This window comes from Castanea sativa, chromosome 1, assembly GCF_040712315.1.
Source record: "Castanea sativa cultivar Marrone di Chiusa Pesio chromosome 1, ASM4071231v1".
Classification (NCBI taxonomy): Eukaryota; Viridiplantae; Streptophyta; class Magnoliopsida; order Fagales; family Fagaceae; genus Castanea; species Castanea sativa.
The window spans coordinates 80,513,845-80,537,420 of record NC_134013.1 but is presented as its reverse complement, the minus strand read 5'-3'; the positions used below and the strand labels follow the sequence as shown (position 1 = coordinate 80,537,420).

Here is a 23,576-nt window from a genome sequence, read left to right as displayed (position 1 = left end):
TTTTTGACGAAAGAAGGTAGAAGGGAGAAAACTTATTGGGCTTCGCCAAAAGCTGACTAAAAAAAAGTGTTTATAGTTTAGAGGGAAACTGTTCAGTGTTTTTTGATAGAAGCAAATAGAAGGGAGACAGCTAGTGTTTAAAACTTATTCAAACTTCCAATCAAAAAAATAAAAACTTATTCAAACTCAAAAGCCGTACGGGGAACCTACGCTACCCTACACATTCATATCTTGTTGAAAATGAGATTTTATAACGTCTATTTTATATAAATATGATAGAATTTAGTTATAAAATTAGATGTATTTCAAGCTTATAACTTTATTTAATAAAATAAATATTATTTTAAAATTTAAAAATTTAACCGTTAATTTATATATTTTTTATTATGCTTTTAATGTAATTGTCCAATTTTGTATTAATTAGATATTATTTACTATACGATCTATAAGTTTATATTTTATATATAATTTTAAATTACAAAAATTTGTAATTTGAACAATTTCTTGGTGATATAGCTATTGTAAAAGACAAATTTTTTACACCACATAACTTTATTTCATTGGCAACCTGCACTACATCAACATTATCATAGGTTTTGGGAGAATCTCTTTTAAAGCCTAAAAGAGCTCATATTTACACAAAAATGCGTCAAAGTCCATGGTCTAAAACTCATGACGAAATTATCTCATCAAAGCCCATGGTTCAAGCTCGTGGCACAACATCTCATTTTTGGTTCATGATTCAAGCTCATGAGTCTCATCGGGAGAATTTTGAGAGTTGTAGTTTGGAGAGCCAAAAAGTATGTTCAGTAAAACTCCAGTAGTTCACAGTTGATAAAGGAAAACACGTTGCTTGAAATGTCTTCCCCAATTCTCCGAACTCTAATATGTCAGTGTGCAATAGGTAACATTTATTAAATCTCTCATATCACATAACACTTAAAATGATAAAGCTCCCCATACTCTTTACATAAAAATTAATGTTCATCATATAATATAAGTTTTAAAATGTAATTATATTATTTCATATAAATTATATTATTATTTTCATTTAAATCAATCGCAAGCACATGGCTAAATCTATGTTAATATCTCATATCTAGCATTAAATGCTCTTCTTGCTCTCCAAGATTTGGTTAAAACACAAAGAGACTATAATTATATCTCTAAAATTTCATCAAATATCAATTAACTAATCTATTACTTACCAAAATTATATATGGACTAAACATATAATTGTTGGGGTACAAATTTTCGGGCCCTAGTCTCATTAGCCCACTCACTAAAATATCCATATAAACCCATAAACTATTTTGGGCCCACATAAATATTTCCTACACACTTCCTACCTATTACCCAAATATTCCCCATATTATTACCCAACTTGGGCTCCCATCTCCTATATAAGCCCCATAAATTATCATGAGCCCTCTTACAAATATTACCCATTATATCCCATATATTATCCAACTTGGGTTTTCACACAAATACTTATCATTACCAAAATTGGGCCACAAAATTATACTATCTCCACAAAAGGCCCAAACTCATTCACCATGTGAGCAAAACCCAAAAAGCCCAACAAAACCCTTTAAAGCCCGTTGTTACACGACACTCTAAAAGTCCGTTACTACACGGCACTCTAAAAGCTCGTTGCTACACGGCACCTCTAAATGCCCGTTGCTACACAGCACCCTAAAGCCTGTTATTACAAGGCACCTCTAAAAACTCGTTGCTATATGACACTTTAAAACCTGTTGCTACAAGACACCTTAAATCCCGTTACTACACAACACTCTTACTAAGTCCATTGCGACACGACAATATTTTTACAAAAGCTCATAAAAGCTCAAATACTATTTTGGCATCTATTTAATAAAAGTCCAATACTGTTTTGACAACTATTTATAAAGCCCAAATACTATTTTGGCACCCATTTATGAAAACCTAATATTGTTTTGGCAACTATTAATACAACTCAAATACTATTTTGGCACCTATTTATAAAAGCCCAAACAATATTTTGGCACCTAATTATAAGGCCCAAAACTATTCCTTAACAAAAACATATTTTCATACACTAATGTCCCTAACTTATGAGAAGCAAAAAAATTACTTATTATACATTACTCATCCTTTAGAACTACTACTTCTACAAAAATTATGGAACTAAACTCATTTTTCCATAAGGAACTTTAACTATGAAAGCCCATGTATGTCACCCATGGCAAAACTATTCATTTTATAGGGATGAACAAGCCCAACAACAAGGCCCAACCAAGACAGCCAAGCCCATGTACTAATCCCAGCAACCAAAGTTCACTTGACTAACTGAAACGGTTAGACTAACCACCAGCCAAGTTTCAACAGAGCTGGGTTGATAGTTGGGGCTCATTACCATCATTTTCGACTTGTCAAGTCAAAGCAGAAGAGGACATGTGTCCAGCTGAGCTTACACCCTTCTTTGGCAAGCTAATTTTCCTAATTACTGATGTGACATAAAGATGGAATGACAAGACACAAAGCTGTGGAGCTACTGCTAACCATTCTCTCCTTCTTCTCTAGCACAAACAATTAAGGAATTAGAGGCAGCCATGAAAGTTTTTGGAATAGCTTGAAAATAGTTCATTATCATGCCAAAAACGTGTACTTTCTGGTTTATGGACCAAGCACATGAATCCAAATGCGAAAATTTAGGGAAATGTGGTTTAGAGGGCACCAAAGGGATCTCTAATAGAGTTCCCCAGTAGAGGGATCCAAGATTGACACCTGATTTGGGGTGACACAATCTGCCCTGGGGAGCTCTGATTCTAGCAACAAAAAAACCAAGATCATTAGCCTAACACATGCTCTAATCCCATTGGTTAAGGAAAATCAGCATTTAATACTAAGTCAAGACCCCAGCTACTATTACCCAAAACAGCAAAGAACATTCTAAAGCTAAACTTACCACTCTTGGCCAAATCCTAGGAATGATTCTCCAAGGATTTTTTGAAGATTGAGACTGATTTGGTAGAGATTATTTGCTAATTATCCCCTCAAACTCAACTATAAATAGAAATTCTCCACCAACACTCCAACACACACCAATAGAGAAGAAGTTTTCCTCTCTCCAATTTTCTTTAGGCTTTTAGTGAGGTTCTAAGCCTCTGAGTTCTTAATTTCAAACTTAGAAACTAAGCTCTTCAGCCTCTAGCTCACAAATACCCTTCACACCTCTACTTATAAGCTCTTATCCATCCCCAACAGAAAGCCCCAACAGCTTTACTAAATACTCTCTCTCACCACTCATACTACCCAAGATGACCCTCACTACTTATTACTTACTACATACACTATATCCATGAGTATACCTTAGCATCATAATGATCTTGCTGCGCTAGGTGGAATCTCTCTCTCTCCCTTCATCTCACACTAAGTTTCTTCATTATTTGTTATAATGGAACCCATAGTGTTTATTTATTCATTTACTATTGAAGGTTATAATGTAATTGTTACTATAGATTTTTTCCCTCATGTCATTGTATTAGAGGACTTTTTCTTATTGGAACCTATGGATGATGATTTTGGAGACGTAAACACTCTCCTTAATCTGTGAAATAATTAACGGTTGGAGGTTCATTCTGTTCTGTTTGATTTTACAGTTGGAATACTTTACTATTGGAATATTTTACCGCTAGAATATTTTACTGCTGGGCTATTTCTTTATTGCAGTATGCTTTTCTATTATGCTGACATGTCTGCTATAGGAAATATTTTTAGGCCATCCTATGATCCTTGTCAGTCCCAACCTAGGCCCAAGGCATAAAATAAGGCGAATTCTCCAAATTTTCATCGATAGCCTTAGGGCCGTGCTTCAAGCCCATTGTCAAATTTCGGTTTAGGCCCCCAACCCAACACAAATCTCATTTGTCGAAATGAAGACTTTTCTGCCCCCGACAATAATTTTTCAAAAGAGGAAACTTAGGTAAAAATACTAACAACGGTTCCAGTAGAAACTGCCTTAACTCCAACAAAGCTGTAACAGCTCTAGCAGAAACAGCAACAGCTCCAGTAGCAACAGCAGTAGCTCTAGCAGCAGCTTAGGCAACTGACACATGTCCAAAAGTAACATCATCAACTCATTAATGTCCAATCCTAGCAGCTTGCTGTTATACCCAAAGAAGCAAGGGTCCTATAAAAGAACTCATACCATTTTAAACTAAGATCATTAGCTTCCAACTACAATACCAGAAATAGAATGATCCCATAAAGGTTATCATATTATTTTTAGCTAAACCCATGAATTTAATGTAAAATATTTTCTCCAATAGAAGACCTCACATAGCTGACATCATCTAGTTGTGCTACTGCTGTAGACCCGACAATTGCAGTAGCTACTACTATACTGCTGCAACAGCAGCCTTAAAGTCTGAAACCTTCTTCTTTTGGCTAAAAACCAAAAACCCACTAATGAAACCACTTACTTTGTCAAAGAATTTTCCTTATTAGATAAATTTCCTTTCAACTAATTCTAATCTAAATACATACTTGGCTCTATGTAAAGAGGACCCAACTACACACTAAGAGACACTATCCATCTCTCTCTCACCCCTTATTCTAAAACTTCATTCTTTTTGCTGCCATATACACATTTTCATACTTCTCCATCTCTTACAAAATCTCATTTCTTAGATAGCAACACAACACACATATTACAACACACCTTTATACATACCCATCTTTCCCACGTTCTATTATTCTGAAATATCATCATTTTGCTGCCCATAAACACATCTCCATCTCTTTCTCTATTTCTCTTACAATACCTTTCTTCTTAGAAAGCAACATAACCAATGTCATGACCAAAAAAAACAAAAAAAAAATCCAGCAGCAACTATAAGCTCATGTATTTACTATATTTAACCTTCATATTATCTATCTTATACTCTCATGTATTTTACGAACATGTTTCTCACAAACTATCCATACATACTTCTCACATATATTTCTAATTTATCTTACAAACACCATATCTCACAAAACATATATATTTCTTACCATCTCCATACATCTTAAAAGATACCAAACACTTTTCCAATAACATATTACAAAAGTCTTTTTTCATGGAAAGCATATGAACATTAAAGATTAAAAGTCTTTCTCTTAGAAGGCACAATGATCTAATATTAAAGTCATTCTCATGAAAGACATAAATTTCTAATACTAAAAATCCTTTTTATGAAAAACAATAATACTTATATTTGACTAAAAACTAAAAAAGCATTACATGGGGAAATCCATTTAAATGCATGATAAATGGGATAAACTTAATCAACCTATGCACATGATTGGACATATTATCTCTCCCTCTAGTTGCACCTATTTTTCCCCTTCAATCATGAACTCACCATGAAAGGATTCATAGTATCATATTGTACTGCTGGACCCATTTTATCTTGTTGCCGAAAGGTTATAAGTCCACTGATATTATACGGCTAGAGCCACAAACTATGAAAATAATTCATTATATTTTTATCTCCAAAATTATACTATTGAGTATATTTTAATTTATTATCATTGTATTACTGTACTCATATTATTATGCCACTGGAATGTTATCAGCTCACCAACGTTATATGGCTAGAGCCACTAACCACATAAAGTAATGTTATATGGCTGGAGCCACAAATTATATAAAGGACAAAGTGATGTTGTACAGCTGGAGTCGGAAACATAAAAGACAAGTCAAAGTTTTCTCCATCTTTGAAATCACATTATTAGTATATGTTAACTCATTATTATTGTACCGCTGGATACAAATTACTTTAATATTATCTCACTATTTAATAAACATGGATCCACTAATGCTTCATTAATAAACACATATATTAATAAATTGAATCCATCTCACTACCGGACATATATTATTCGGACATAAACCACCGCTAGACATATATCATTTGGACATGAACTACTGCTGGACATATATTAATTGGACATGAACCACCGCTGGATATATATTATTCAGACATAAACCATTGCTGGACGTATGTTATTTGGACATGAACCACGCTTAGATATGAACTATTTGACATACATCATTTGGATATAGACTATTGTTGGACATACCTTATTATGCTGAACATGAACCATGAACTGCAGTTGGATATGGACTATTTTGGATTTATCACATTACTGGACATATGACAATTAATTACTTTTTAATATTGGACATCACTTTATAAACATAATAATGATGTTTAACTAATCATTTAATCAAAGCTATTCACTTAAATATATTATTTATTTATTTCAACCATTATCATGATTCTAAGACTTTAGGCTTTATCTATTTTGTAGGCTTAAAATTGTACTGGAAGTCATTGGTTTATATGGCCCAATGTCGAGTTCTAGATTGAACTCCTTAAAATAAACCTAGGTCTAACAGAGTCAAACCTCCAACAGAAGATACGTAGCTACACACAAAAACTGCCATCGACAGCTATTAGTCTTTAATTATTTAGAAATTTTGCAAGCATGGAGGATATAAAAAGAAGATGTAATCCAATAGTAGATTTGTCAAAATTCACCTTCAATAAAAAAAATATTAAGTAAGATTGTAATATAAGGTTACAACTAATTTTGTAGCTAAATATTATCCATATAAATAATAAATTACATTTTCTAATTTCAACATTTTTTTAACTCGTGGTCTTCAATTTTCTTTTCCAATCCATTCTTTTTTAATATAATTTTCAATTTACAAAAGAAATATGTTCAAGTACCGATATCCATATCGTTGGTGGCATATACTGTATGTTGCTGCCATCAAGGTCAAATGTTGGGAGGATTATAATGGAAATGGTAGAGTTGAGCAATATAGAACAAAAGAAATAAGTAGAGAAGGTCCATAATATTTTTACAATACTTTTACAAAAAATCCTAAGCAGTAGGTTGGTATTGCTTATTATGGGTGAATAAAAAAGTAATTTAAGTTGTGAATTCAAATTAAAACCAATAACAATTTACCATTTATGATTTGTTGTTACAACTCTCAAAGATATATATTCTATTATTCAAGATTTTACTACCCCTACTATTGTGGCTCCTTTAATTTTATGTAGGCCTTCTATTGGTGGTGTTCATCAGATAATTGTATTTTGGCTCGCTTGCTTCATATGGTGTTCTTGATATTCCTTTGGATACTCCTCTGCTCCCATCGCTATTTCTTGCGATTCTCTTTGCACTTGTCCTTGTATCTACATGAATTTCTAGCAAACTAATGAAAACCCCAATTCAATCAAAAGCTAAGAAGCAACAAAAGATCTAGGATGATACTGAAATAATGAGAGAGAGAGAGAGAGAGAGAGAGAGAGAGAGAGAGAGAGAGAGAGAGAGAGAGAGAGAGAGAGAGAGAGAGAGAGAGATGCATAGAGCAATGGATGATAGCTACCATTGAGTCAAGTTGCCAAGAAGAGCATAGCTACTACAACAACAAAGCTGAGAAGAACAGAGTTGCCAGTGTTGCTAAAGAGAACTCATGGCCATAATATCTCTGTTAATACCTTTCTTAGGAAAAAAATATTAGAAATTATTTTTATAGAATAGATTGAATGAGTTACGAATCTGAATGATTAGGGTTTTTATTTTTTATTTTTTGAATGAGCTTCATTGTTCAATATTTTGTTAATTTGTTCTTGTTTGGCCTAGTCTTGTCATTGTTTGGGCTATTTTTGCTATTATTTGGGCTAATTTTTATTGTTGTTATTTGGGCTTTTATTTATTTTTATTGTTTAAGGGGATAAGGATTATGTTTGGGGGGCTAATATTATTTTTGTTAAAATCAAATTCTTGGAATTCTCAAGTTACGATGTTCAATATTTTTTTTAAGGTAGAGAAAACACATTAGTTTTAAGATAATCATGTATATAAATTACTATTCAAGTCAGTGTGTTCATATGAACATCTTGAGCTCAATTTAAAGCCACCCCTGGGCTCAATGGACTTAAATAACGCGTCGTAAGTCCGGAGGTCTCAAGTTTCATGCACCATCCTATTGGTCTATGGGATTTCCAATGCGTCCCATGGGTAGAGAGTAGAATAGAGTTGCCAAAGGTTGGGACCACCAGTTTCCCATATGAAAATTTTTTAATATAAAACCAACTTATGGTATATTTTTGGCAAAATTATCATTTTGATACCTACATTTTGGGTTATTTTCAATTTGGTCAATATTTTTTCCCAATAGTCAATATGGTCCCCATATTTTGGGGTCACTTTCAAAATGATTGTTAGGAAAATGTAAGGACCAAATTGACTGCTAGGAAAAAGTATTGATCAAATTGAAAATGACCCAAAATATAGGGACAAAAATGGTAAAAAGTGGACCCCAAAATGGTAATTATGTTTTTCGCAAAATTATAATATCAAAGGATAAAATGATTATTTTTTAATTGATAATTATATATGCAAAAAAAAAAAATGCTTAAAATTTGTCCCCTTAGGCTTTAAACTGTATTGACCTGGCATTGTTTCTATCATCCAATGTCTTGAATTTTCCTATCAGGTGAAAGATACCAATCATAGGTGTCGTTGGTTTGTCAGGGTGCGTTACCAAATGGAAAAGAAATAGCTGTGAAAAAACTTTCAAAAACATCTACACAAGGAATTGAGGGGTTCAAGAATGAGGTTATGCTCACTACAAAGCTACTACATGTAAATCTTGTGTAAGTTTTGGGATTTTGCATTGGAATGGATGAAAAAAATGCTAATCTATGAGTACATGTTGAACAAAAGCTTGGACTTCTACCTCTTTGGTCTAATATCTTTCCTCTTCCAATTATAGTTACTGATATATGTTAAATGCAATGTTTCACATATTAGTGCTCTATTAGCCCCAATATGATTGTACAACTAATTGGTCATTATATAATTTGTCATGGACCCTGTCAGATGATACCTATTGGATTAGAGAAAACACATTGACATTATTGAAGGGGTAACTCAAGGGCTTTTATATCTTCAAGAGTATTCAAGAATGATAATAATTCACCGAGATTTAAAAGTTAGTAACATTTTACTGGATGAAGAGATGAAGCCCAAGATCTCAGACTTTGGCATGGCTAGAATTTCCTAGAAAGATGAAAAAGAAGCAAACACGAGCCACATTGTTGGAACCTAATAAGTACTCTGCTTAATAAAGATTTTTAACCAAAGATTTCTTGTAAAGCAATTATCCATGTTCTTCATAATTCAATAATGCAGTGGTTATATTCCACCAGAATACATGCAAAAAGGTATATACTCTACTAAATCTAATGTTTATATATAGCTTTGGAGTTTTGCTTCTTCTAATCATAAGTGGCAAGAAGACTGCTTGTTATTGTGGCTTGGATGAGAATCTAAACCTCCTAGAGTATGTAAGCTACTTTAACAAACATTGCTAGAACAAACGTGGATCAAAGTCTTGAATTTATTTTCTCTTGCTAAGTATTATTTCTGCATTTCTAAGTGATGGTTAATATTCTATATTTCAGGCATATGAGCTATGGAGAGAAGGAAAAGGAATGGAATTTATGGATCCAACTCTAGATGATACAAATTCATTGTGTAAACTAATTCGATTCATGCGCACATAGCTCTTTTATGTGATCAGGAAAACGCAATTGATAGGCCGTCAATGTTGGAAGTTTCCTCAATGCTAAAAAATGAAACTGTGGCTGTGACAATTCCTAAAAGCCTGCATTTTCAATAAAAAGAGATGAAGATAACGAAAACAACTCCAGATTGCAGCTAGAAATTTTTTCCGTTGATGATTCAACAATCTCCCAAGTGGTTGCCTGTTGGATATGGAGGCCTTTGTGGGACATATAAATATAAGTTCATTGATGATTGTTAAAATAAAAAATAATTTTTTTTTTCTCTTAGAAATAATATTAATGCTTATTTACAGTCATCTTTATTAAAGTCATTGGTGCTCATTCATAGAAGTTAGTTTTGGTGCTGAACCCAATTGTACTATGGATATATTAAAGACACTCATTCTATATTATTAAGACACCGAATTATTAATTGTTTTATATTTTTGGAACTAACAACTTTCGCATAACGGGTTCTCTGGTTCTTCTCATCTCCCATTCTCTGATGTTTGTCTTATTCTCATTCACATTTTATCTCTTATTGCTATCAATAATCTTGAAGGAGACAAGGAAAATGTAAAAGTGCAGTAAGATAAAGATAAAGATTTAAAATTGTAGCATCTAGCAGGTAGAGTTGTAAACAAGCCAACCCGAACATCACGACTAAAATTTTTATTCTTTTGCAAATCTATGTAAATTATAGTTAATAGATAACTAAATTATAGTTGAAATTCTATTATTTAAGTTTATTAACCCTTCACAACAATACACAATCTCGCCCTCCATCAAACTCAAGTTTGCCTATTTAATCTAAAATGATCACAGAAGAACTTATATTGGTTTATCGCTGATACACATTTTACACCGTTTTTGCAACCAACAATTTGCGTGTTTTATTGATATTTCTCAACTTGCAACTATAGTAACTTAGTAACTTGGTAAGTTGAAACAGTTTTAGTAATTACGTTATTTTTTTTTAACCTCTTTTATTTATTTATTTTTTGCTGAAAAAAAAAAAGAATTTATTAACAAACAAAGTGCTGAGAAATGCATTCAAAGCGCTGCAGAATTTTTTGCCGTAGGAACAAGAACCAAGCTACCAATATCTAGAGATACATAATCCCAGTTGTGTGGGAGACGCCCCCTGAGGGATGGGCCAAATTTAACATTGATTGCTCGGCCCTAGGGAATCCTGGGATGGCAGGAGGAGATGGACTTATTTGAGACCATAATAGAGATTGGATAATAGGCTTTTCTAGAAGCCTCGGCACCACCAATAGTTTCATTGCAGAATTATGGGCCCTAAGAGATGGGCTTACTCTTGCCAAGAACTGTGTCTTAGTAGCCTTATAGTTGAAATGGATGTTTTGAGTGTAGTCCAATTGATGAATAACGTTACTGTAAATATGTTAAAGAAGCCTTTTTTGTCTAACTGTAGGAATCTCTTGAAAGCTATCCCCAATAAACGGATAGAGCACACATACTGTGAAGCCAACCTGTGCATGGATTCGTTGGCAAGAATGGGGTCTAGGCGTAGTTTTCCTTTTGCTGTTTTTGCTGAACCATTGCCTGTGGTGGGTGCTCTTTTAGCTTTTGATAAGGCTAATATTTTTTGTAAAAGACTGATTAATTCTAACATATAAGTATATCCATTATCCAGTTCTAACAAAAAAAAAAAAAAAAAAAAGCTCACAAAGAACAGAGACCTTAGCCAAAGCAGCCTCTAAACATGGAGGACAGCAACCCACAACAACGGACCCCACAAATTACAATTCAAAGACCATTTTGTTTTAACTTATTGTTAGACATTCGCTATTCTATTTTCATTTTGTTGTTGGACCTATGCTATATAATTTATAGTTGAATATAAATCAAAGTTTCTTTATTGTTCGTACTTTCTTTCTCTTGAAGGCATTGTTATTTCTTCTGTAGTCCTAAAGGCATTGATAGACACTGGCTTTACTTGGGAATGGTATCGAGTTTAAGGCTTAACTGTCAGAAACAAATTCGCAATTAACAAGTCCTCCAACGACTGACAAGTGGCAGTATGCGCACAGTGTGCACAGTCCCCCGCAGCAGAAACAAATAAAATAAAAAAATAAAAAAACTCAAAACGCAGCCACAATTAAGTTGGATCCAAATGCATTCTAATGCCATGATGCAAGTGAGGATATGAGGTTATGAACAAATTTTCCTACGTAAGTTTGAGTGGAACTTTGTGGATCTATCTTTGTGTGTATGCGCGCATACATGTGCATGTGGAATTAAAGCTCTGATCTTGTATTGTTGATAATTGAAAGGAATGATCATTTCCTAACAATGAATGCTAGAGTTGAAGAGTAAGCTATTAAAATTTTTTTTTAAAAAAAGAAGAGAAAAATGGTAAAATTAGGGTTGTTTATCCATAACCAAACCCGACAAAATCGTCCAACCCGGAGGGATCAGAACAGAAATTCAATTGATTCAATTAATGCAGCAGTGGATGACGATTTTGAGCCATTTAGGTAGGATTGAGCGATAGATTGGGCCACTCTCAAGTTTATATGTAGCCTTTTAGCAAAGCCCAAGCCACAAGGTCTAAAGCCGATGCAGCCTTTCTCCTAATGATAGCCTATAATAGTTGATTCCTTCTCCCGACTTGCAAAACTGTTTTCTCATTTCAAGAGTCATAATTTTTGAGTGGCCAAGAGACTTGTCACTTGTCAATTGTTATTCAACTAATATTTTAGGTATGCATTTTTAATAGAGACGTCTAAAATGTAAATTTTCTTTTTTTAATTATCAAATTATCAAAAAAAGAAATATAAGTTAAGTGAAATCATGTGGTGCTTTTTATCTTTGATAATATGTCTGAAGTGGAAAGGACCATTGAAAACCAACCTTGGAATTTTGACAATCATTTGGTGGTCATGGAAAAATTTGAGGAGTCCTCGAAACTCAATGAGTTACCTTTTGATAAAGCGTGGTTTTGGGTGCAAGTTCATGATATTGCAGTCCATTTTATGTCAAAACAAGTGGCAGAGAATATTTGTGATATTATTGGAGAGTGCGTAGGTCGCCGGAATCAATTGAGGATGATGGAGGAAAATTCATATGGTTTCGTTGTAGACTGGATATTAATCTTTCGCTATGCCGAGGGAGCGTGATTACGGTGGAAAATGGTAAGAAGTCTTGGGTGTGGTTTCAATATGAGCGACTCCCAAACATATGTTATTGGTGTGGGAGGCTGAATCACAGTGATAGGGACTGCGAAGTGTGGATTTAAAGTAGGGGAACATTGACATCAGAGCAAAATCAATTCGGCCCCCATCTTAGAGCCAAACCTTTCCAGTCAGGAGGAAGAATGTATTCTTTGTTCTAGGTATCTTTGACAGAGAGGTCCTCAAGACGATGAAAACAAAGGTGGCAGAGGTTAAAAGTGGTGCACCAATGGAGGTGGGAGTTCATGGGAGTGACATGGTGGAGAAGGAGATAGGTGGGGCTAACAGTGAAGAGGCTGAAACTCATAATGAGGTAACGGCTCCATATGGAAAGTAATCAATGATGGTAGACGTTGGGAAAGAAATGGAAACATTAAATCCCCACAATAGCACAATCCCGATATGCTACATTCACAACATTTTTACAACACTTTCACAACAAATCATAGGTAGTTAGTTGTTACTGGTTCAAATTTGAACTTAACACTAGATTACTTTTTTGCCCCAACAATAACAACCAGTAACAACTTGTCACTTAAAATTTGTTGTGAAAATGTTGTCTCATCCTGAAAGTTCCTCCTCCTAATAATTCGGGATTGGCTTTGAATGAGAGTAATACTAATCTAAAAACTGTCGTGATTAACATGCCAATCATGTGATGCAAATAATCCAGCCTCAGAGGCAACCATGTTCAGGCCGAAACCATTTGAAGCACACCAGGCCGTGGATTCTTAGTCAAGCAAACTTGTGGGAAACTCTAATGAAATATCCCCTCCAACTGGCAAGTGGACCTAACTTCTCAGAGCTTAAACATCCACTCCATCACACCATGGGTCTTTTGAAACAATTGCCTTGGGCAAAAGATCTGTGGATGACAGCAGGAGTCTAATGGAAGTCACAAACAAGAGACTACAAGTTTCTATGGATAATGATTAACACTCTCGGATATTGGTGGAGGCTGTTTCACAGCCTTGCCAAAAGCAATGAATCTCTTAGTATGGAACTGTCGTGGGCTTGGAAACCCACGAACAAAGAGAGAGCTTATTGAAATTTTATGAGCAAAAGATCCTTCTGTCATGTGCAGATGTAGCAAGGCTAGATCGAACTCTTAGTACCATCAATTTTGATAAAAAAAAAGGGTGGTACCGAGAACAACAAGAGGAGATGGATTGGTTTTGTTTGGGAAAAAATTCAGTGAAATTAAAGGTGGTGGATTTGCATTGATACTACATCGATGCAGTTATCAATGGGGGTATGGAAGATGTTTGGAGATTCATAGGTTAGCGTGGGATAAGTTAAGAAGCCTTAATCAAGGGAGGAATTTACCATGGCTATGTGCTAGGGATTTCAACAAAAGCACTAGCCAGGATGAAAAATTAAGGGGAGCTTTGAGAAGCAATAATCAAATGCAGCTATTTCGGGAGGTAATTGACGAAAGTAGCTTTATGGATTTGGGATTCATCGAGACAAAGTACACATGGAGTAGACACTTCGAAAATGGTGTGTCCGTTTGGGAGAGACTGGATAGGGGACTAGCAAATAATGGCTGGTTCTTGCAGTTTCCAAGAGCTTAGGTACAACACATATCTTGCATTACTTTAGATCATATGCCCTATTTTTAAATCTGTTTGGGTTGGAAATACCAATGAGAACGAGACTTTTTAGGTTTGAAGAGATGTGGCTATCCGATTCAAGGTGTGGACAAACAGTTGAAGCCGCTTGGATAAATACGGAGGGAGCAAATTCAGATAACAAAATTCTGAAACAAGTGGAAAAATGTGGGAAGGGCCTGGCTTGGTGGAATCACAATTGTTTTGGGAATGTTTGATGGGTGTTGGTGAAGAAAAAAAAAATGAGCTTGTACCAGTAGAAAGAGAAGCAATGAGGGGTGGCAATAATTCTCTAATTAGAATTTTGAAGCCTGAGATAAATGTTTTACTTGATAAGGAGTCTAGAATGTGGAATCAAAGATCAAGGGTCCTTTGGTTGAGCAAGGGGGATAACAATACTAAATATTTCCATAGCAAGGCAATGAAGAGATTTAGAAAAAATATGATCATGGGTATATGAGCACAAGATGGAAGATGGGAAGATCAATTAGAAGGGATCGGCCAAAGCTTTATTCGATCCTATTCTGATTTATTTTCATCTTCATCTCCATTGGGGGTACAAGAAGCTTTCCTAAATATCCCACAGGTAGTGACAGAATCTATGAATGATGAACCGGTGGGTGAATTTCAGGAGTGGGAAGTAGTTCAAGCACTAAAGCAGGTGGCTCCTTTGAAGGCACTAGGTCCTGATGGCATGCTACCACTATTTTATCAGCAGTTTTGGTCAATGGTGGACTCTGATGTTACCAATTCTATCCTATCTTGGCTCAATATAGGTACATTGCCTTCACCTGTTAACCACACCTTTATTACTCTTATACCAAAAGTTGATAGTCTTGAATTAGTTACTGAATTCTGCCTGATTAGCTTGTGTAATATATTGTACAAAGTTTTCTCAAAAGTCCTAGCAAACCGCTTGAAGAAATTCCCACCAAACCTTATTATTGAAAACCAATCGGCCTTTGCAAAAGATAGACTCATATCCAATAATATACTTATTGCTTTTGAGACATTACATTGTATGAAAAACTATAAATCTAGAGGGGATGGTTTTATGGCCTTAAAATTGGATATGAGCAAAGCCTATGATAGAGTGAAGTGGGTGTATTTGGAGAAGCTTATGAGGAGAATGGGTTTTTGTGAGAGATGGGTCAATCTCATTACGGTATGTGTAAGAACTATCACATACTCAATTTTGGTAAATGGTGAACCACATGGTCTAATCCAGCCTACTAGAGGGATCAGGCAAGGTAACCCACTATCACCTTTCCTCTTCCTTTTATGTATGGAAGGACTATATGGGCTTATCACAAAAGCAGCAACTGATGGTGACCTGAGGGGTTTTTCTACATGCAGACAAGGCCCTAAACAAACCCATCTATTTTTTTGCAGATGATAGTTTGTTATTTTGTAGGGCAAACTTATCAAAGTATGGAAAAATCCTAGATTTGCTAGCTACGTATGGGCCCGCCTTTGGACAAAAAATAAATAAAGAAAAAATAGCCCTTTTTTTCAGCAAGGCAACTCCCTCAACTTCCAAAAATATGATAAAAAACCTCCTTGGTGTGCAAGAGATTAAGTTCTATGAGAAATATTTAGGGCTGCCTTCTTTGATTGGAAGGGGTAAAAGAGCAAGTTTCAACTACATCAAAGAGAGAGTATGGAGAAAATTGCAAGGATGGGAGGAAAAATTGTTCTCACAAGCTAGAAGAGAGGTACTCATTAAATCTGTCATTCAAGCTATCCCAACCTATGCAATGGGCTATTTTAAACTACCAATGGGATTGTGTCATGAGATTGAAGCCATGGTTAATAAATTTTGGTGGGGACAATGTGGAAATAGAAGAAAAATACATTGGCTTCGGTGGGAGGAGCTAACAAAATCCAAATTGGTAGGTGGGATGGGTTTCAAAGACTTAGTCCTCTTTAATGATGCTCTACTCGCTAAACAAACATTGCGACTCATTACAAACATGGATTCACATAAAGTATTCAAGGCAAAGTTCTTCCTAAATGGGTAAATCTTTGATGCAAAAGAGAACACAACAGGATCATATGCTTGGAGGAGTATCCTTCAAGGGCATGATGTCATTCTAGGTGGTGCTTGTTGGAGGGTTGGTGATGGAAGATCAATCAAGATTTGGCAACATAGGTGGCTGCCTATCAAACATCCACCAAAAATCAAGTCGCCTATCCTGGATTCCATGGAAGAGGCAATAGTGGATTTTTTGATAAATGAGGAAAATAGGACTTGGAACCATGAAATGATAGACAGGATTTTTGTACCAGAGGAGGGAGAGTTGATTAAAAAAATTCCCTTGGCAAAAAATGCAGGAGCAGATTCTGTGTTATGACCAATGATGGAGGATGGTCAATACACAAGTAAGAGTGGCTATAGATTTTTGAAGGAGGAGGAGTAGGCTGGATTAGCATTGGGAGTTCTGCTTGAGGGGGTCATGGATCTATGGAAGAAATTATGGGCTCTTGACATTCCAAATAAGGTGAAACACTTCATGTGGAGAGCTTGTAAAAATTCACTCCCCACAAAATGCAACTTGGTCCATTGACAAGTAATCTTGGATCATCAATGTGATAGGTGCATGGCTTCACTAGAAAACATACTTCATGCCATATGGTCTTGCTCGGAACTAGATGTGGTATGGGAGTCAGTGGGCTAGGTGTTAGGACATATGTGGTTTACTTGTTAAAAACATATGTTATTCTTTTATGTAATTAACTAATCCTTTGACAAAACGCACTTTGCTTGTATTTGGGTAAATTTAGGATGTGTTTAATACTTTAAGGAACAAAGTTTCAAGATCAAGTGTTAAAGCCATGCAAGTCTGTCTAAGAAGCAAGTTGAAGAAGTGTCTGTCATTAAAGCTCGACAACTGGCTCGACAGTTAGCATCTATCGAGCTTAAGAAGCTGTTCTAGCCCTGTAGCTTGACAGCTGCTCGACAGCATCTCGATACCTCTATCTGTCGAGGTTTAAGAAAAACAAAATTTCAAATCTGTTTTGATTCCAATCCGTGGATATGTCTTTGAGCCTTCTTTTCTCTCAACCCTAGACATATAAAAGGATTACTTTAAGGGCTGTATTTGGTTACACAGCAAAGAGCGCAAGTTGCAAAAGCTTTTTATGACCGGAGACAAAGTTTGCCCTAGTTCATCTCTTTTGTGAAGAAACTGTTGTGTTTGTGCACCATAGAGTTTTGTAACCAAGCATCTTCTTGTTCTTCATTGTGAAGATGAACTAAAAAACTTTGCAGCCAACATCTTTCTTAAGTTGGTGATTGAAGTCTCGTACTAGGATCCGCGCAATTGGTTAGTCACGTATCGGGAGCCGTGCATCAAAATGAGAGATTGTCACTACAGAACAAGTCCAGTTGGGTATTAGAGTAAGGGTTCAACTGTAGGTTGGTAGAAGGTACTGAGATTCCTTTACTTGTAACCGCTTGTTTTGATAATAGTGGATTCTTGGGAGTGGTGACCTTAAAATCACCCAATGGGATTTTTGTCTTGGAGGTTTTCCCCATTAGTAAACAAATCACCGTGTCAATTTATTTTTCTGCTGCAATTTAGGTTACTAGTGATTTGTTTGTGCTACCACACGTTTGCATGTTAATTTGGTTAATTAATTAAACTTGGCTAATTAATCAATTAATCCATCACAAGGGGTCAATACGTTTTTGGCCTATCAAGTGGTATCAGAGCAGACACACTCTGATTATGGTTTAATCCTTATGTGTGATCCATTGACCCCTGTTTGTTATGGATAGAGGACAATCTCTTATTATCCCTTCTTTATTTGATGGGACTAACTATGCATACTAGAAAGTACGCATGAGAGATTTTTTGCAATCCCTGGATGAGAAGGTGTGGCGAGCTGTAGAGATTGGCTAGACTAAGCCAAAGGAAGCGTTGGCCGATTGGGATGGGGCTAAGATTAAGGCGACAAACTTCAACAGCAGGGCATTAAATGCGTTGTTCAATGCAGTCATGAATGAGGAGTTTAAGAAGATATCCTCCACTGAAACTGCATAGGAAGCATGGACCATCCTCCAGACAACTTATAAGGGAATAAAGGCTATCATGGATTCGAAGCTATAGAGGCTCACTACAAGCTTCAAAGAGATAAAGATGGAGGAGGATGAGTCGTTTGATGAGTTCTATGCTAAACTAAAAAACATAGTGAACTCTGCCTTTAATATTGGAGAAACTATTCCAGAACCCAAGATTATGAGAAAGGTGCTCAGATCTCTGCCCGAAAGATTCCATGCCAAGATCACTGCGATTGAGGAACCAAAGGATATTGATAAAATTCCTCTGACAGAGTTGGTTGGAAATTTACAGACCTATGAGTTGGGTTTGTCTAGAATCGAAAAGTCTAGCAAGAGCAAGAGTATGACACTGAAGGCCAAGAGCAGTGAGACGGAACAGTCTTTAGACGATGAAGATTCTAAGATGAAGTCTTACATCACTAGGCAATTCAAGAAGTTTATGAAGAATGCCAATGGAAAAGGCTTTAACAAGGACCATAGGCAATCCAATTCTTCTCAATTCAAGGGCCAAGACAAAGGGAAGAAGGATGTTAGGGATGGCAGTCAGTATACTGTTCCTACAGGACCTAAATGCTTTGGGTGTCAAGGTTTCAGACACATGAAACAGGAGTGCCCAACATATCTCAAGACAATTAGGAAAAGCAAGGCACTTGCTGTTACGCTAAACGACACCGAGCCTAAAGATGATTCTGATAATGAGGATGACGGAATTTTGAATGCCTTCATTGCCATAGTCAATCCTACTGAAGGGATTGCTGAAGATGTGGATGAAGAAGAGGAATTGGTGGAATCCAAGTTTGAGAAGATGGATGATCAAGATGACATTCACACAACCTATGCTAAGTTATACAAGGTCTCAGAAAAGCACGAGAAGCTGTATAGGTTGACCACCAAGAAGATTAGTGATGTGGAGCTTGAACGTGAAAATCTTTCCACAAAGTTTGATGACGCAAATCAAACTATTGGAGCACTGAGGTTTGAGAATAATTTCTTGACTGAAAAGACTAAGAAGCTTGAGGTAGAACTATTCCAAGTTAGAGCTCAGTTGGAAAGGACTTCAAGCTCTAAGCTCGATGAAATGCTCAATTTTCAGAAATTTGCTTCAGATTGAATAGGTTTAGGGTATGATTTCTCTTCCTCTAATATTACTTCTTCTAGTACTACTATTTTTGTTCCACCTAGCAATAATGTTGAAATTGAGAACACTAATGTTAAAACTGAATTAGCTAGTGAGAACATAGACAAGGGTAAGTCTATCTTAGGAGCACCCCTAAGCAGGATAAGAAGGAAGTTAAAAACCCTAGGGCTAAGAAGGCTAACTCTCAAAGGCTTAAACAAAAGAAGTAGCATCTCTATCATCACTGTGGAGCTGCTGGTCATACTCGACCAAATTGCTATAAGTGGTTAGCCACTCAAAATAGCAACAGCATGATGGCGTCGAGAAACTAGAATTAGTTTTCGTCCTCGTTTGCTCCTCTCGAAGATCTTCTCAAAGCTCTCATGTTCTTTTCGAACTTGAATGGTATCAATTCTTCTCCTTCACTGCCTATTCAAGGGTGTGCAAAAAAAAAAAAAATTGAAAATTCAGAAAAATACAAAAACAGGGTGTGTATGTGTACATTGGTTCTTGTGAACCTTAAAATGGCTATTGAAACAGAGTTTTCAAAATTTTGAATCATTTGTAACTTAGATGAGCATCTCTATGCACAACTAAGCAAGTGAGCTTTGTGGCTTTTTATTTGTGATGAGAAAGATTAAGTAATCTCTTGTACTTAACATTTGTATCACTCTTTTTGACGAGAAGGACTAGAAAATCCTTAGAGAAAGGCATAAATAACCATCTCACCACTGTTACTCGCCAATCATGACATGACATCTATATGCTTCGGCATAGCAAAAATGCAATGTCAATGACATCTGTATGCTTCGGTATAGCAAAAGTGGAATGTCAAAAAGCTTAATATAATTGGGTATTTCTTTTCTCTCCTTTGTATACCCATGCATGGTTTGCTTAATAAAATGAAATATGCAAAGAAATAAAAGCAAAAAGAACAAAATGCTTTGAAATATGATTGCAAGCGTGTTTTCTAGGAGATGTAAGAGTTATAGGATGTACCTCGAAGGTGATAGTCCCCATTAAACAGTTATGATTGTGTGTGAGTTAAAAGTGATTTTCTCATATCTCAAATCATCATAACATTGAGACACTTATGCAATCTTGCAATTTTTTTCACACATAACACGCAATATTCTTTGCTACTCTTGATACATGTGCTAGTACAATATGATTTGGCCATCACAAGGTTTACATGTGTTGATGTATACTCACTAAACTGTTCTAACTTGTTTTTGAAATATAAAATTGGTTAGACTTGTTTAGTGTGTGTGTGTGTGTTTTTGGGATCTAAATGCTTAACGTTTTTATTGTTGAGAGATGATTTTGAGGTTCAAAATGTTGTTTGGATCATTGGTTGAGTTGCATGTGTGATTGCATTCATATCTGTGTTTTTCCTTTCTTGAAAAACTATTTTTGTGCAATCTCGACACCTCCTTGACACTTGGCTTATCTGTCGAGTTCTTATGTTGCATCTTATCGCAATCTTGACACCTCTCGATAGCTAGGTGGATCAATCGAGAAATCTCCTGTCCCCTCGATAGCTCCTTAATCCATCGAGCATTTGTTATGGACATCTCTGGACACCTTGTGATAGCTGCATCTATCGACGCCTATGATCTTGACACCTATCTCGATACCCCTCGACACCTGTCTCGATACCCCTTGACACCTCTATTTGTCGAGATTTACTGAGGTTCTATATATATGTTCAAACGCGATCCGAATTTCACTTTCTCGATCTCTCTCCATTTGTCCGCGTCTATTCTCCTCCCAAATCACTCTCTCTCACCCCAAACCTCTTTCCCAAGCATCTTTCAAGCTTTCTCAAGTTTTTCTTCACTTGGTAATCTTTCATTTACATGCATTTCATGTTTTTGAAACCTAAGTGTTAGAGTTTTTGGAAAATTTTGAGGAGTCTTTGTTGAAATTTTTGTGATGGATTTTTTCCTAAATGAGTTTTAAATCTCATACATTGCATTCCATGAGCATTATAACTGTATTATCATGAATTTAGATGTGTGCAATTTGATTATGTGCTGGTAGGATTGGATTGGGCTAAGCCCATGGTGTCTTTTATATTGCATGTCACATGTTCATGCATTTTTCATGCATACGTTCTTTCCTTTCGATATACGTGTTATTTTTGAAATGTGTTGGGACTTTTCAAAGGGTTTCTTTCTTCTCTCTCTCTCTTGTTTATGTTAGTGCGTCAATGGCACCGAAACGTAAGTCTGCTCCATCCCAGAACCCTCTTCGTTCTAAGGCCTCTTCGTCCTCTGATCCTACTTCCTATTTTGTTCAGTTCTATGATGAGAAAGCCTAAAAGGACTTCTTGGAGAACTTCTCTAAATGAGGTGTTCATTTGGAACGCTGAGTTAGTTTGTCGGATTTCGTCGACACTGACCTTCCCAATGTTATTCACAGTCGGGAATGGGAGTCACTGTATGACGTCTCGGTCATTTGTCCTTCTGTGCTTATCTAGAAGTTCTACTCCAACATGCATGGAACTGATACTACAGTACCTCTCTTTCATACTCGCGTTTGAGGTATGCGCATAGTGGTCACACTAGAGTTGGTATCTAATGTGCTCCATGTTCTGAGGGTTGTGCATCCTGACTACCTCGGTTGTGAGCTTCTACCGATTGTATCCAAAGACGAGATGATCTCTGCCTTTTGTGAGTGCCCAGCTGATTAAGGTGAACGTCAGTTTACATCATGTCGGCCTTTTGCTAAAGGTCCTAGATTCTTGAACATGGTGATGACTTTTGTTTTGTATCCTCTCTCTCACTACAACTCTATCACAGAGTCTCAGGCTCACTTTCTGTTGTCCCTTCTTGAGGATCTTTCAATAGATTTTCCTTCGCATTTTATTATTTCTATCATAGATGTGTATAGGGATACAGCGACCCGTGATAAGCTCATCTTTCCTTCAGCTATCACGCGGATTTTATGCCATTTTTCTGTTCTTTTCCCTCATCCGATCACTTCTCCGTTAGGTGTGCCATTGACTACACTACCGTTAAATGGAGCGAGGCGTAGTTTCGTTTAAGGCGGTCCAATTCAGCAACTCCTCCCACTGCTTCAGCTCCTTCTACCTCCACTCCCTCTACTTTAGCGGAAGGTGTGACTTTGGATGCAATCATGGCGTAGCTTCAGCACATGGATGCTCACCTTGATACACTTTCTACTGAGTTGTATTAGGTGAACACCCATATTGGCCGTATTGCTAGACAACTGGCTTGCCTTGGTGGTTTTGTGGAGTCTCCCTTTCCTTCTCCTGAGGCATCCGAGACATCTGATGGTGGTTCCGGCAACGACTGTGATGATGAGAATGGAGGTGCTAGCTCTTCCAGTTTTGACAAGATGTCTACTTGACACTCTTACCCTTTGTCACTCGTGACAAAAAGGGGGAGTAGTTTTGGATATGAGAGTAGTCATTCTTTGGGGGAGAGTTAGGATATAAGAGATTTTTTGTTAGGGGGAGTGTTTGTTTTTTTTTTTTTTAGGGATGTAGTGAGGATTACTTGTATCTTTTCTTTTCTTTCTTTGTTAGAGATACATTGTTCTTATACCTAGGTCTTGTGACCATTTTTACATACATGATGCTTATCTTAGATATATATATATATATATATATATATATATATATATATATGTGATGATGTATGTTTTATTCACCTATCTTTACATGTGTTGTTTCTTTTCTTTCTTTATACACATGTTTCCTTCTTTTGTATGCAATCTATTATTTCTGCTTCACACAAAGATGCCTTAATGTGTTTTGTTTAAAATGTTTCAGAAATACAGGGTTGTCAAAGTCTACTTCTCATAAACTCTCTTCTTGCAAAGTTTTTCAAGAGCTTGTATTAGGATAGATTTTATTGTATTCAACAAGTGAGCATGAGTTGAGTGCTTTATGACTTCTCTCATATGTTAATTTGTTTGTTGTGGTTTTGTCATGGATTG

The 23,576-nt window shown here is 36.1% G+C and overlaps 1 pseudogene; it reads left to right on the top strand.

Annotated features, from left to right (window-relative positions):
* Positions 1-644: 644 nt before the first annotated feature.
* LOC142635223 (cysteine-rich receptor-like protein kinase 34) lies at positions 645-9,620 on the top strand (annotated as a pseudogene).
* The last annotated feature ends 13,956 nt before the right edge of the window (positions 9,621-23,576 follow it).